Source organism: Petaurus breviceps, unplaced genomic scaffold (assembly GCF_028583685.1).
Source record: "Petaurus breviceps papuanus isolate PSGF00001 unplaced genomic scaffold, PetGlider_PUasm1.0 90591, whole genome shotgun sequence".
NCBI classification, from domain to species: Eukaryota; Metazoa; Chordata; class Mammalia; order Diprotodontia; family Petauridae; genus Petaurus; species Petaurus breviceps.
In genome coordinates, this window is record NW_027187280.1 from 4,995,211 (window position 1) to 5,007,625 (window position 12,415).

The following is a 12,415-nucleotide window of genomic DNA, read 5'->3' on the forward strand; positions in this document are numbered from 1 at the left end:
TGGAAAAGTCACACTCTTTTTTATGCTTCCATTCATTAGTATCCAGTCTAATTAAGAAAACTATAGAATAGTTACATTAGCCTCATTTTGCTAAATAAATACTGTGTGGTGTCTACACAGGCCAAAGGTTGTTGAGAATTGAAGCAATTCCCCAAATAAACCCCAGAACCTGAAATATCAGAATTCATGAGACAAAGGACCATTTTTAAAATTTTCATTTTCCATGTCTACATAATCGTCAGAATCCTCTTTTCAACCTGCTAGCCTAGACCTATTATCACTGAAAGAATGAAACTGCCTTCCCAGGCTCGATGAGTTTTTGATGCTCTTATCTGAGAGAAAAGACCATCTGTTTTACCTTGCTTAAATCCCACTAAATATGATGTCCTTGGTCCTAGAGCTACACTGGTGCTCCAATCAGAAAAAGGCAGCCCCAACCCATCTCTGCCTTTCCACCTTCCATACTCACGGGACTCACAGGCTGGCCAGGCCTCTTCTTACATAAGGTTCCCATCCCATGAGGAACCGTAGAATGTTAAATCTAGAAAGGACCTTAGAGATCATTTAGTGAAGGGCTTCTTAAACTTTTTCCACTTTTGACCTCTTTTCGTGTTTTGGCAGCATTCACTGGTGCTGGGTGACATGAGGGCATGCACAATGCAAAGTTCACATGCTGTGTGTTCAGAACTAAGGCTGCAGTGAAGTGATGTGATGCAGGCAAGTGCTTCCAAAAACACCTGGGATACATTATGAGTTTGATTTTTAATTAATTTTTGGTTGTCGTGCATTCGGAAACCTTTTATTGTTGACAAATTTTTCAAAACCCCATATGGGATGGTGATCTACAGTTTAAGAAGTGCTGACCTCGCTCAACTCTTTCATTTTACAGCTGAGTATACTGAGGCATGGGAAGGTTAAATGATTCACTCTTGATCCCATAGGAAGTGGCAGGAGAGGAGGGGTGGCTGCATTAGAACCCAGGGCACCTGAATTTAGAACCAGTGTTCTTTCCACTGTATCTTACAGCCTCCCCGGGGACTGGGCCTGAAATCCACCTTCTTTACTCCCTGTGTGAGGCCTCAGTGTCATCCTCTATAAAATAAAGGGACCCAACTAGATGTCCTCTGAGGTCCCTTACCTATGCCTAGGACTCCTCTTACATCACATTCAATGTCATTCCTGCTATTCCACTTTAACTTTCTGAGGAAGGAGCACTGTTTCTGGAGTCACACAACCTGGGTGAGCTGGGCTTAATTTCCCTGGACTTCAGTCTCCTGAGCTATAAAATGAAGGCATTGGACAACATCTAAGGGCCTTTGTATCTCAAAAGCAATGAACTCTTGTGTTGTAATGCAGCACCACGGTGGACCTAGCTTGAGCCTACTCAAGAAAATTTGTAGTTAAATTTTCTCTTTGAATATTTGCACCTCAAAATTCAGCAAACGCCATAAACCAGGGCTTGATTTATTGTTTTGTTAGTTGTCTAGACTTAAGAAAGTGATGGAGAAAATATCAATAATGGCAATTAAACTTAAAAGTGTGTCATTTGTACATCCCCCCTTCCTCCCTCAGCCCCAGAGCTGTCTGTAAAACATTTAACAGTATATCCCCAGTTGAAAGCGAGAAGAATAGGCCAGGTCTAGGAATTGGGACTAAAGACTCTCAGCTTCTGCCTTGATGAGGAAATAGAGCAGTACTGAAGAAATCATATTGACACAGAAGGCTCTAGGAGGCCTCCTGCCCCAAAGACTTGGCAAAGGCACAACTTCACTAGTACCCTGAGAAGCAAAGGTGACACTAGAAGAGTCTTTTAAGCCTTGACACTTTTTAGCAACTTATGGCAGAATTTACTTTCTCAGCAAGGGATTTTAGAAACAGAGGGCAGCTAGAATTCCCATCCTTTCCAGATCGATGTCTATGATCAATCCTTTGGAAGACCAAGTAAGGATGCCCAGTTTGGATACCAATCCTGGGTTTAGTTGCTTTAAAGCCCTTTTCCTCTCCTGAGCCTAGAAGGGGAAGGACCAACAGGGGTGTTTCCAGCTCTAGCAAGAAAGAATCTCTATTTAACCTCCCTGGGATTGTGCAGCAATGATTCAGGAAAAGGCTGACAGGGATATTAGCCGTGTGGGTTTTTTTTCAATCCCGAGCTAAGAGAAACTGCATGGTCAGGAATAAAGGGGACCAAGAGAGCAAGAAGACAGAGAAATAATCAGAATTAACCAGAGAGAGAGAGGGAGAGAGAGAGAGGGAGAGAGAGAGAGAGAGAGAGAGAGAGAGAGAGAGAGAGAGAGAGAAAGAGGGACCATGGGAAAGTAGAGGAAAAGAGGGCTGGGGAATTAGTAGGGAGAGAAATTCAGGAGGTGCCAGGAAGAAGTGTGTAAGGGAAGGGTTGAGAGAGGAATGACATTTAGAGGACAGGTGAAAACAGAAAATGAAAAGCCAGAGAGACGCAGAAGGCTGAAAGGAGACACAGATAACCGGAGAGGGGGAAAGATGGAGGGGAAGCAAGCAGTGACAAGGTGAGTCAGACACGCTGGTCCTCTGAACCTGCGGCATCTTCTACCCTGTCATCCCAGCAGCTTCTGAGGCATAGATTGGCTCTTAAGCTCAAAGGAAGAAATAGAAGTGTTCCCAGGCACATTCCCTGGTACCATATTTCATGGTGGCTATTGATACCCTGAAAGCTGTCATTCCTGGCCATCCAGGAAGCCGGGCAGTGGGGACCCTAGGCAGGGCAGCAGAGAGCCTGGCAAACAGTCAGAGGACTGCGCTAGCATCCATTCCATTCCATCCAAAGATCTCCAGAGGCCCCAACCAGTCCAACCTCACAGCTGGAGCTAAGTCTGGTTTAGACAATACTGTAAAGACCTCTGGTCCTATTTTAAAGAAGTATAGATAGTATCTGGAACTAGGTTTCCAAAGTGTTGCCTCATATATATCCAAAGGGCAACCGCTTTAATGCACAGGAAGGAATGATTTGTAATTAGCATCCCCTTTGTTTGAAATAAATGGGATTGAGTATTCTAGAAGGCTGTTCTCTTTTAATATTCTCCCTGAACACTTTGTTTGCAGTTTCAGAGGCAGTGCAAAAAGGCTCTAGATTCAGAGGGTCTATCTCTTATCTATTACTGTCCATATGGTCTTGGACAAGTCACTGTACTGGGCCTCAGTTTTCTCACCCGTAAAATGAAGGGGTTGGACCAGCTGGTCGCTGAGGTCTTTTCCAGCTTGAGATCAATGATTGTGTGATACCATGCCTGGGTTCAAATTCTAGATGTGCCTTAGAGTGTCATGTAATCTTTTTCAACCTTGGTTTTCTTATCTATGAAATGAGCGGTCAGAGGAAAGAGCCCCTACTAAGCTTCCTTTTAGCTCCAAATCCATGATCCTGCTTAGTCCGTCTATTCTTTGGTGACTGCCCAGAGGATACCACAACCACCCTGGCCCCTCTCCTACTTAGCTCTTTTCTAGGTGTGAAGGAGGAATATGTAGAGACCTTACAGTTCAACTCCAGGGCAAACTGAGTCTCACGAAGCAGACAGACCAAGAAAGAAGGGAAAGAAAAGTCTGTCTGCAAAAGCCACCAGACCAACCCTCCAGAGCTGCCTGGCTGCCCCTGCGACTGAGAGCACTTAAGTGTATTCCTAAGAATCATGGTGTGCTCTCATGAATGGTTTTCTCCGTGTCCTGCTGGCTCCCAGGAGGAACTCCTTCTTCAAGGACTAGTTAGCTGTACAAACATACCATTTGCTCTCAAATCTCTTTGAACTATTCCCGGGCCTAGGGAGTAATAATTGGATATTCTCACCTCCTCCGGCCTACACTCCGGTGGGTCAGATATGTAAACATCAAACTCAAATAACAACCCCCCAAATTTAATTTATTTCTACCTAAACAAGTTCTTTTATCATAAAGCAATAAATTTGTCTTGGTGCTAGCAATTTGTTGCGGGTGACATAACATTGCAAATTGATTAATCGCTACTGTACACAGCAAAATGAGAAAAGCAAGGAATTATTATGAATAGCGTCCATCTGATACAGTAGGGATTCATTATTCAAAAGTGTTTGCTAGTGGTTAGCTACCCCCTTGTTGCAGATTACATTCATTTGCAGACTTCCTACATCACGCTTACACAAATCAACAAACATGCATTTATTAAGACATAGAATGAAAGCTATTTAAAAGTGAAAAATTGCCTTTTTCTTTACTTTTTTAAAAGCAAATGCACATTTTGGTGGGATGCTGCTGGACGAACACATTAAAGTATGTCATGCACTTATTTCCTTTAGCTGCATAGGGAAAGCATGCAAATATCTCACTAAATCGGCATGCTCAGAACTGCCCATCTCCCAGACGAGACATGGCAGGGCCTGATGGTTCTGGAAATCTCATCTTGGGCTCCTGAGATTTAAGTAACATGCCTGGAAAGCCCTGCTCTAGAGGTGAACCCCATGGAAACATTCAGGAAGTTGAACAGCTCTTTAGAAATCCATTTGGAATTTAGGGCTGGAAATATCCCTTAGATAATGCAGGTACATCACTAGTCTGAAAAGCATAATTTGGTTTATTTCCCTGTCTCACACAGAGGGCATGATGGAGACTTCAGTAAGCTTTGGCTCCTGCCCGTGACTTCCTATTCTTTCTCTTGGTTCCCTGATGGTTTTGGAGAGAGAAAGGGTCTTTTCAAGTTTAAGTAGCTTTACCTACTTCAGTGGTATTGTGAAAAAGGTATGGGAGTCAGAGATTCTGGGTCGGAATTCTGGTTCTCCTATTAACAGCAATCTTGACTTTGGGCAAATCCTTTTCTTCTCCTGGACATCGGTTTCCTCATTTGTAAAGTGAGAGGGTAAGACTAGATTAAATTCAAACAATATTTATAATAACTGGTGAATATACAGCACTGTGCCAGGTAGTAGGGATGCTAAGACAAAAAATGAAGGGAGTACTGGAGGGAGGGGCAGGGGAATGGGGCACATTATGTGGATGAGAAAAGAAAATGCAAAGTTTATACAAAACCACACAAAATTATTTCAGAGAAAGTACTAATAACTGAGGGGATTAGGGAAGGCTTCCTTCAGGAGGTTCACCTCAGCAGTGCCTGGAAGGGAGCTCAGGATTCTTGTAGGCAGGGTGAGGTGGTTGTACATTGCTTGAAGGACTACTTGGGCAAAGGCATGGATGTTGCAGGAGACATTAATAGCATGATCTCTTAGGTCCCTTCAATCTTTGTATGTCTAGGGGGACCACTGGGTAGAGAGCTAGATGTGGAGTCAAGAAATTCACATCCACTTATTAGCTCTGTGACCTTGGGCAAGTCTCTTAACTGCTGTCTGACTCAGTTTCTTCTTCTGCTGTCACTGTCCTTCGTTCTTGGAGAGGGCCAATGATGTCACATGGGTGATATCTTGATTTGCTCATAAATAATTATAGCACCTACCTATCAGAGTTGTCATGAGGATAAAATAATATAATTAAAAAGTGATTTGCAAATTTCAATGTGCTATATAAATACTAGCTGTTTATTATTATTATTAAATCTATGATCTTCTTTCTTTTCCTTATGTATCATGCAGCCTCTGTGCTTATGTAAAAAATCCTTTTTCCTCTTCTTCCCCATTGAAATGCTTCCTATCAAGTATTATTTTCAGAATGTGTGCTCTGGGAGGAGGGAGTTTACCCTGGCTAATGGCAAACTCACACTTGTGGTATTGATTAATCCTGTTGACCCAGCATATTGCTTAAAAATTGCCCCCGGGTCTCCAGTTCCATATTGTAATTAGATTTATAAGCTACTTTCTCCAAACTAGAAAGTTCCTATTATTTCTATTTTGGTTACAGTGTCATTAACCACTTTTCTTCCAGGTTTAAAAAGACTTTGCCTTGTAAGTGGAAAGTTCTTGCCTTTAAAAAAAAATTTTTTAAGGAAAAGTACCCTCTGAACTCTTCACATCACTGTGAGATGTGCAGAAACAATGAGACTTCAGATCATGATTTGGGTTAGAGTATTTATTAGATCAAAGCAGACAATTAAACTGAGTTATATACTCCCAGAGTGAATATTTTTTTTGGAAATTTGATCTGTATTGGTAAGGGCAGCTAGCTGATGCAGTGGATAGAATACCAGACCTGGAGTCAGGAATATCTGAGTTCAAATATGACCTCAGACACTTACTAGCTGTGTGACCCTGGGCAAGTCACTTTAACCCTGCTTTTCCCAGTTTCCTCATCTATAAAATGATCTGGAGAAGGAAATGGGAAACCACTCTACTATCTCTGCCATAAAAACCCCCAATGGGGTCATGAAGAGTCAGACACTACTAAACAACAACTGCATTGGTAAACTGAACTGGTTTATTCATGGAACTGATTTCTCAATCAGTAAGGGACCTGAATTCACCTCATTCAACCCCCTTATTTTGCACATGAGGCAAAAAGAGGCAAAGGGAAATGAAATCAAGTTAGTGACTGAGCTGGATGTAGAATCCAGGTCTCCTGACTCCAATGTCAGTATTCTTTGGAACAGGTGCTCTTAACCTTTTGTGGATCATGAATCTGGTGAAACCTATGGACTCCTTCTAAGAATTATGTTTTAGGGGTGGCTAGGTGGTGCAGTGAATAGAGTACTGGCCCTGGAGTCAGGAGGACCTGGGTTTGGATCCGGCCTCAAACACTTAACACAAAAATTAGCTGTGTGACCTTGGGTAAGTCACTTAACCCCTGCACAACTGCCCTCCAAAAAGCAAAAAAAAAAAAAGAATCATGTTTTAGTCAAAAGTAAATCCTAAATTTCAGTTAGAAGTTAGTAGGAATAAAGATAGGTTTTCCCATACAAATTCACAGATCCCCTGACAGCTATCCATAGTCTCATCAGGGATCCATGAACTCCACCTTCAGAACCTTTGTGTTAGTCTTTTGTGTTTGTATCCCCAGAGCACAGTATCTGACACACAGTAAGAGCTTAAAAGTGTTTGTCGGTTGATCTTTTTGAACAAGTTCCATGCCATCCCCTCCACCTAATACAATTGCTTCACGTTTCTCAATTTTGTACTGTGTAGGTCCAGACTAAGAAGATAAGTGTCTCCAGGGACCCTGATGACCTCCTCCCTGTTTCTTCTCCCACTGCTAAAACTGCCTCTTCTGGGCTCCCCTGGACAGAGGAAGCTTTCTGACTCTGGGGCCACTCTGTCTGGGGTAAGCTCCATAAGACAAGATGAGCATCAGTCCATGTGCTAATAAATCTATTTATAGCAGTACCAGAAACTCCACAAATCTGAGTGTGCTGGGGGCAGGGAGAGGGCAGGCTATGTGGGCTCTGTCAGAAAAAATTTCCTTCAGAACAGATGTTGGCTTTTCTTTGTACACCCCTGGCTTTCCGCCAACGTGGGCTAAGCCCGCCGTCTCCCAACTTTCCATTAACTCCCATTTAACTCAGCATCTCCGGAATCCTGAGCAGTGTACTGTGCCCTGATGTGGACAGGATTTATGGATTATGTTACAAATAGGAAAATAGGGGATGTGATGGCGGGGGGAAGGGAAGATGACCCCCACATTTTTAGCAAGGAAGGTCACCTAACATTCCCAGCTCAATCCTCACACAGATCATAGGATTTAGTGTGGTGTGGGAGAGGAGGAATCAGAGACCACTTAATCCACCCTCCTCATTTTTACAGGTGAGGAAACTGAGAGCCAGAGAGGGGAAGAAAAAGAAGCATGATGTACTGGATGGAGTGTTTGATTTGAAGTTAGAAAGCTCTTAGTTCAAATCCTGAATCAGACATTTACAGCTAGCAAGTATGACCCTAGGCAATCACTTAGTGTAGACCTCAGTTTCCTCATCTGTAAAATGAAAGACTGGAACCCGATGACCTCTAAGTTCCCTTATAACTCTGTGATTCTATAAGAAGCAACTTAAGTCATACAGGAAGTAAGTGACATTTCTGGGGTGCGATTCAAGTCTTCTCACCCTACATGCAGTTCCCTGGAGCCTAAGGGACAAAGGTCTGGAACAGGAAGCCCTGGGCTGAGAATGGGGAGAATAGGATCTAGGAGAATGCTTTTCGGATTGGTATAAGCAGCTAGGACATGTGACAGAAGGGAGTGGGGCTTGGACATATTGAATTACATATAAACCATCCTCCTATGTTGAATCTGGGGTCATACAATCTTGTCCTCTGGGAGAAGAATGGGATGGTTATTTACTTAACCCGTAGTTAAGTGGGAAGGTATCACTGAAACATACCAAGTTCCCAGTTGATCAAGAGGTTTCCTGATTGGTTAAGAATAAACCTAGGTTTGGAATTCTTACAAATCTTACAAATATCCAGGGTTGGGACAATCCCAAATCAAGATGAAGGTGTTCTGGGGTAAAAAAAAAAATGTATATATATATATATACTTGAGTTGGCAACATTAGCTAGTAAGGATAATTTAAGAAACTTTTTGGGTAGAACTTTTTTATGGGGTCCTTACTTTTGTTATTTCTGTTGTCTTCTTTCTGTTGTAAATAAATACCCCCAAGGGAGGCACACATGGGCTTTGGGATGTATGGTAAAGAGCAAAGAGAGTGTTTAGGGACCAGAGCCAGGTCATTTACATATAGCAATAATATGTCAAGGAGGACTGTATGGAACCTAATTATGGCATAGAAGAATATTGTGTTTTCATTGGTTCAACTGTTTAGAGGCAGAGGTAACAGCATCTGCATAAATCCCAGAGAGAAGGATACTTACTTCTATAACGTGTCTATGGCAGAGGTTCCTACAATCAGTTCAGAGAAGAAGCTGATTTTCTGGGAAGCTGAGATTCCAAGGTCCTTGGCCTAGGAGGCCCTACTGTGACCTGGGATACTCATCACAGGAGAGAAGTGGACAGCCCTTGGAGACAGGGGCTGTTTCTGGGAGACACTAGTGTCTAAACTCTGTAATTTGCATGCCCTTCCCCATATCTTACAGCAATTTTAACTCCTAATGTCCAGGAATATGGGGATAGGCAGGGCATTGGAGTAAGCTTTTGGGATTGAGCAGGCTAAAGAGAACTAATCATCTCAATCATGTAGGAACTCCATGTCCAGATCGGCAGACTCACTGTGCAAGAGTCTGATCTCTTTTTCCAGAAGCCTTTGAAATGGAATGGGTACCTTTTGAGGAGGGAGAGGCTGAGATCCTGACTTCTGTGGTAGGTCTGACAGAAAAACAGGCTGGATGACTATCCCCAGGAGTCCCTGATCCCTTATACAGTTGAATTCTGATCTATGTGTTCCTACCAAGACTGTGAGATATGTTGGATTCTTGTAACATCACTTTACACCCCAAATCAAGCTCTTCCCTCCCCACTACGCATTTAGACGGTATGTACCTTTAGTCATCAAGGACTTTGAAACTAGGAGAAATACATCTGTGAAAAGATGTTCTTAACCTCACAATATTTGTGGATTCATTCAATTTAATACAATTATATAAAGACTGAACAGCTACCCTGGAAGTGGTGAGGGAGAGATACCAGAGTGAAAATGGTTCTTTCCTTCAAAGAGTTTAAAATCATACTGGGGGCAGCTAGGTGATGCAATGAATAGAGCATTGGACCTGGAGACAGACCTCAGCTCAAATCTGGTCTCAGACACTCACTAGCTGTGTGACAGTTGTTCGCCTCAGTTTCCTCACCTGTAAAATGAGTAAAATAACAGCACCTAGCTCCTCCCAAACAACCAAAGGGTTGCTGTGAGGGTCCCACGAGATAATAATTGCAAAGTGCTTAGTATGGTGCCTGGCCCATAGAAAGCCCTATATAAATGTTGGCTGTTGTTACGCTGGGAGGGACCATACACTTATAACAACCCTAGATCTATAGTCCTGTTATATATCAATGACTATGAATAACATGGTGCTTGCTGGTAATACAGGCTATGTTATCCTATAAAAGTTTAGAAAACGGAGAGCCACATAGACTAGAGTACTTGCAGAATCAGAATGGGAGGGGGGTGTCATGCCTAATCTGTACCTGAGAAAAAATCCTGTGATATAACTGATAGGCCATCAGTCATTCCACTGTTACCTGAGGCAGCTCATCATACATTTTTTTTTAAAGAATCTATATTGATATCTTTTGGTTTTTATAACAGCTACAATTTCCACCATTCATCCACTCTCCTGTCCAAAGAACCATCCATTATGATAAAGATAAAAAAGGGGGGAGGGAACAGTTCAGCAAAATGAATTAACAATTTTTTAAAAAATCTGACATTATATCAATGTTCCATACCAAGAGGCGCTCCTGCCACTTCTTCAGAGCAAGCAGGGAACTGTCTTTTCATTTCTTTCTCTTCTGTGGAGCCAGGTTTGGTCTAGGTGGCACAGTGGATAGAGCACTTGAGTTAAAAAGATCTGAGTTCAAATCCAGCCTCAGATACTTACTTACTTAGTTGTACAATCCTGCGCAAGTCACTTTAGCTTCTATTTGCCTCAGTTTCCTCATCTGTAAAATGGAGACAATAATAGCACCTCCCTCCCACTGTAGTTATGAGGATTAAATAAGCTAAACATTATAAATTGCTTAGCACAGAGCCTGGCATCTAGTAAGTGATATGTAAATATTAGCTATTATGATGCCTATCATATCCTCAGATCAGTATTTTGAGCAATGTTTCCTTGCCTCAAGCCTGCCTTTCTGCATCTTCTACCCACTGTTTCAAGTTTTACTTTCTAGGGCCAACCTGAACATATCTTATCTCTCTTCACTGGGCTTTCCTTCTCCAGCTCATTTTACAGATGAAGAAACTGAGGCAAACAGTGTGTGGCTTGCCCAGGGTCACACAGCCTAGTAAGTGTCTGACGCCAGGTTTGAACCCCTGAAGATGAGTCTTCCTACCTCCGGGTCTACTGCCCTTTATCCACTGCACCCCCTAGCTGCCCCTTCTTCCCCAGGACAATTCTTCAAATACTTGCCTAGAGTTGTCATCTTCTCTCTCATTTTCTCCAGGCTAAATATCTACAATTCCTTCAAATGACCCTCGTATGGCCTAAACTTAAGGCCCTTCACTATCCTGATTGCTCTCCTGATAACATGTTATAACCTGAAAATGAGACTCCAACTGTGGGCTGACCGGGCAGGAGACAGCAAGATCATCTACTCCCAGCTGAGACTTTCAACCAAGGCTTGGCCTCTACACCTCTCTTAGAACTTCATGGAAGAGGGAGGATTAGAATCCAGCCTCGAAGACTCCTGCAGGGCAAGTTAGTATAGCGGGTAGAACAATGGGCTTAGAGTCAGGGAGACCAGAGTTCAAATCTTACCTCAGATATTTGCTAGATATATGACCCTGGGAAAATCATTTAACCTCTCTCAGAATTCATTTCTTCATCTGTAAAATGGGGATAAAGACAGCACCCAACTCAGGATCATTGAAGCAAGTGAGATAATAATGCAGGTTAAATACTTTGCAAACCACAAATTGCTTTATAATAAACTATTATTAATTTTGGAATCCCCTTAAGGGTCACTTTTATCAAGTTGACTGTGTGTGAATCTGCAAATTTAAGAGCCTGCATGAGGACAAGAGGAATGATTGTTCTCCAAACGCCAGATTTATTGAAAAATAGGAGATATTGGGGCGGCTAGGTGGCACAGTGAATAGAGCACCAGCCCTGGAGTCAGAAGGACCTGAGTTCAAACCTGGCCTCAGACACTTAACACAAAAACTAGCCGTGTGACCTTGGGCGAGTCACTTAATCCCAACTGCCCTGCAAAAAAAAAAAAAAGAAAAGAAAAATAGGAGATATCACACTCAAATATGTATAATCTAAAGAAAGGAGAGGTAGATTAATATCCTATGTGACTATAAACTTCTTGAAATAAAGGGATGATGTTTTGATTTCCATAGTGCCTGGCACAGTGCCTTGCATATTGTAAATGCTTAATAAATGTTTGTTAGCAGGATGGATGGATGGATGGATGGACGAATGGATGCATTTGATTCACCTAGGACAATAAACAGGAGCCCTCACAGCCTCTGTTTTCTTAATAAGATATAAAATGTCACCCAACTATATCCACCCATTATCTGGACAATTTTGTTGTTTTTCTTCTTTACTTTGCAGTACAAATCTATGCTTTCAAGCATGGTTAGAAAATATGAAGGTTTCCATCTCTTTGAGCAGGTCATATAAACTGTCTTTTTGCTCTGGAGGACAGAGATCCTTAGCGGGAGTGAGGTAGGGAGATCCCAGAATAGGCTCCTTCATTCACACTGTCAAATCCAGTTGGAAGGAGAGAGCACTACTTGACTATGCAGAGGGTGGGATTTAATCCTTCCACCAGGAAGGATTTTTTCTGCAATGTGTTCTCAGCAAAGCAAGGAGAGAGAGAGGAAGAGAGAGAGAGAGAGAGAGAGAGAGAGAGAGAGAGAGAGAGAGAG

At 42.4% G+C, this 12,415-nt stretch overlaps 1 long non-coding RNA gene across 1 annotated transcript in view; it reads left to right on the plus strand.

Moving 5' to 3' along the window:
• LOC138142518 (uncharacterized) overlaps positions 1 to 11,534 on the plus strand; it is a 50,851-nt gene extending 39,317 nt beyond the window's left edge. Inside the window, exons 5-6 of the long non-coding RNA XR_011163450.1 lie at positions 7,062 to 7,197; positions 10,981 to 11,534. This is a non-coding gene — a long non-coding RNA (uncharacterized lncRNA). The remainder of the gene's footprint in view (positions 1 to 7,061; positions 7,198 to 10,980) is intronic.
• Positions 11,535 to 12,415: the final 881 nt, after the last annotated feature.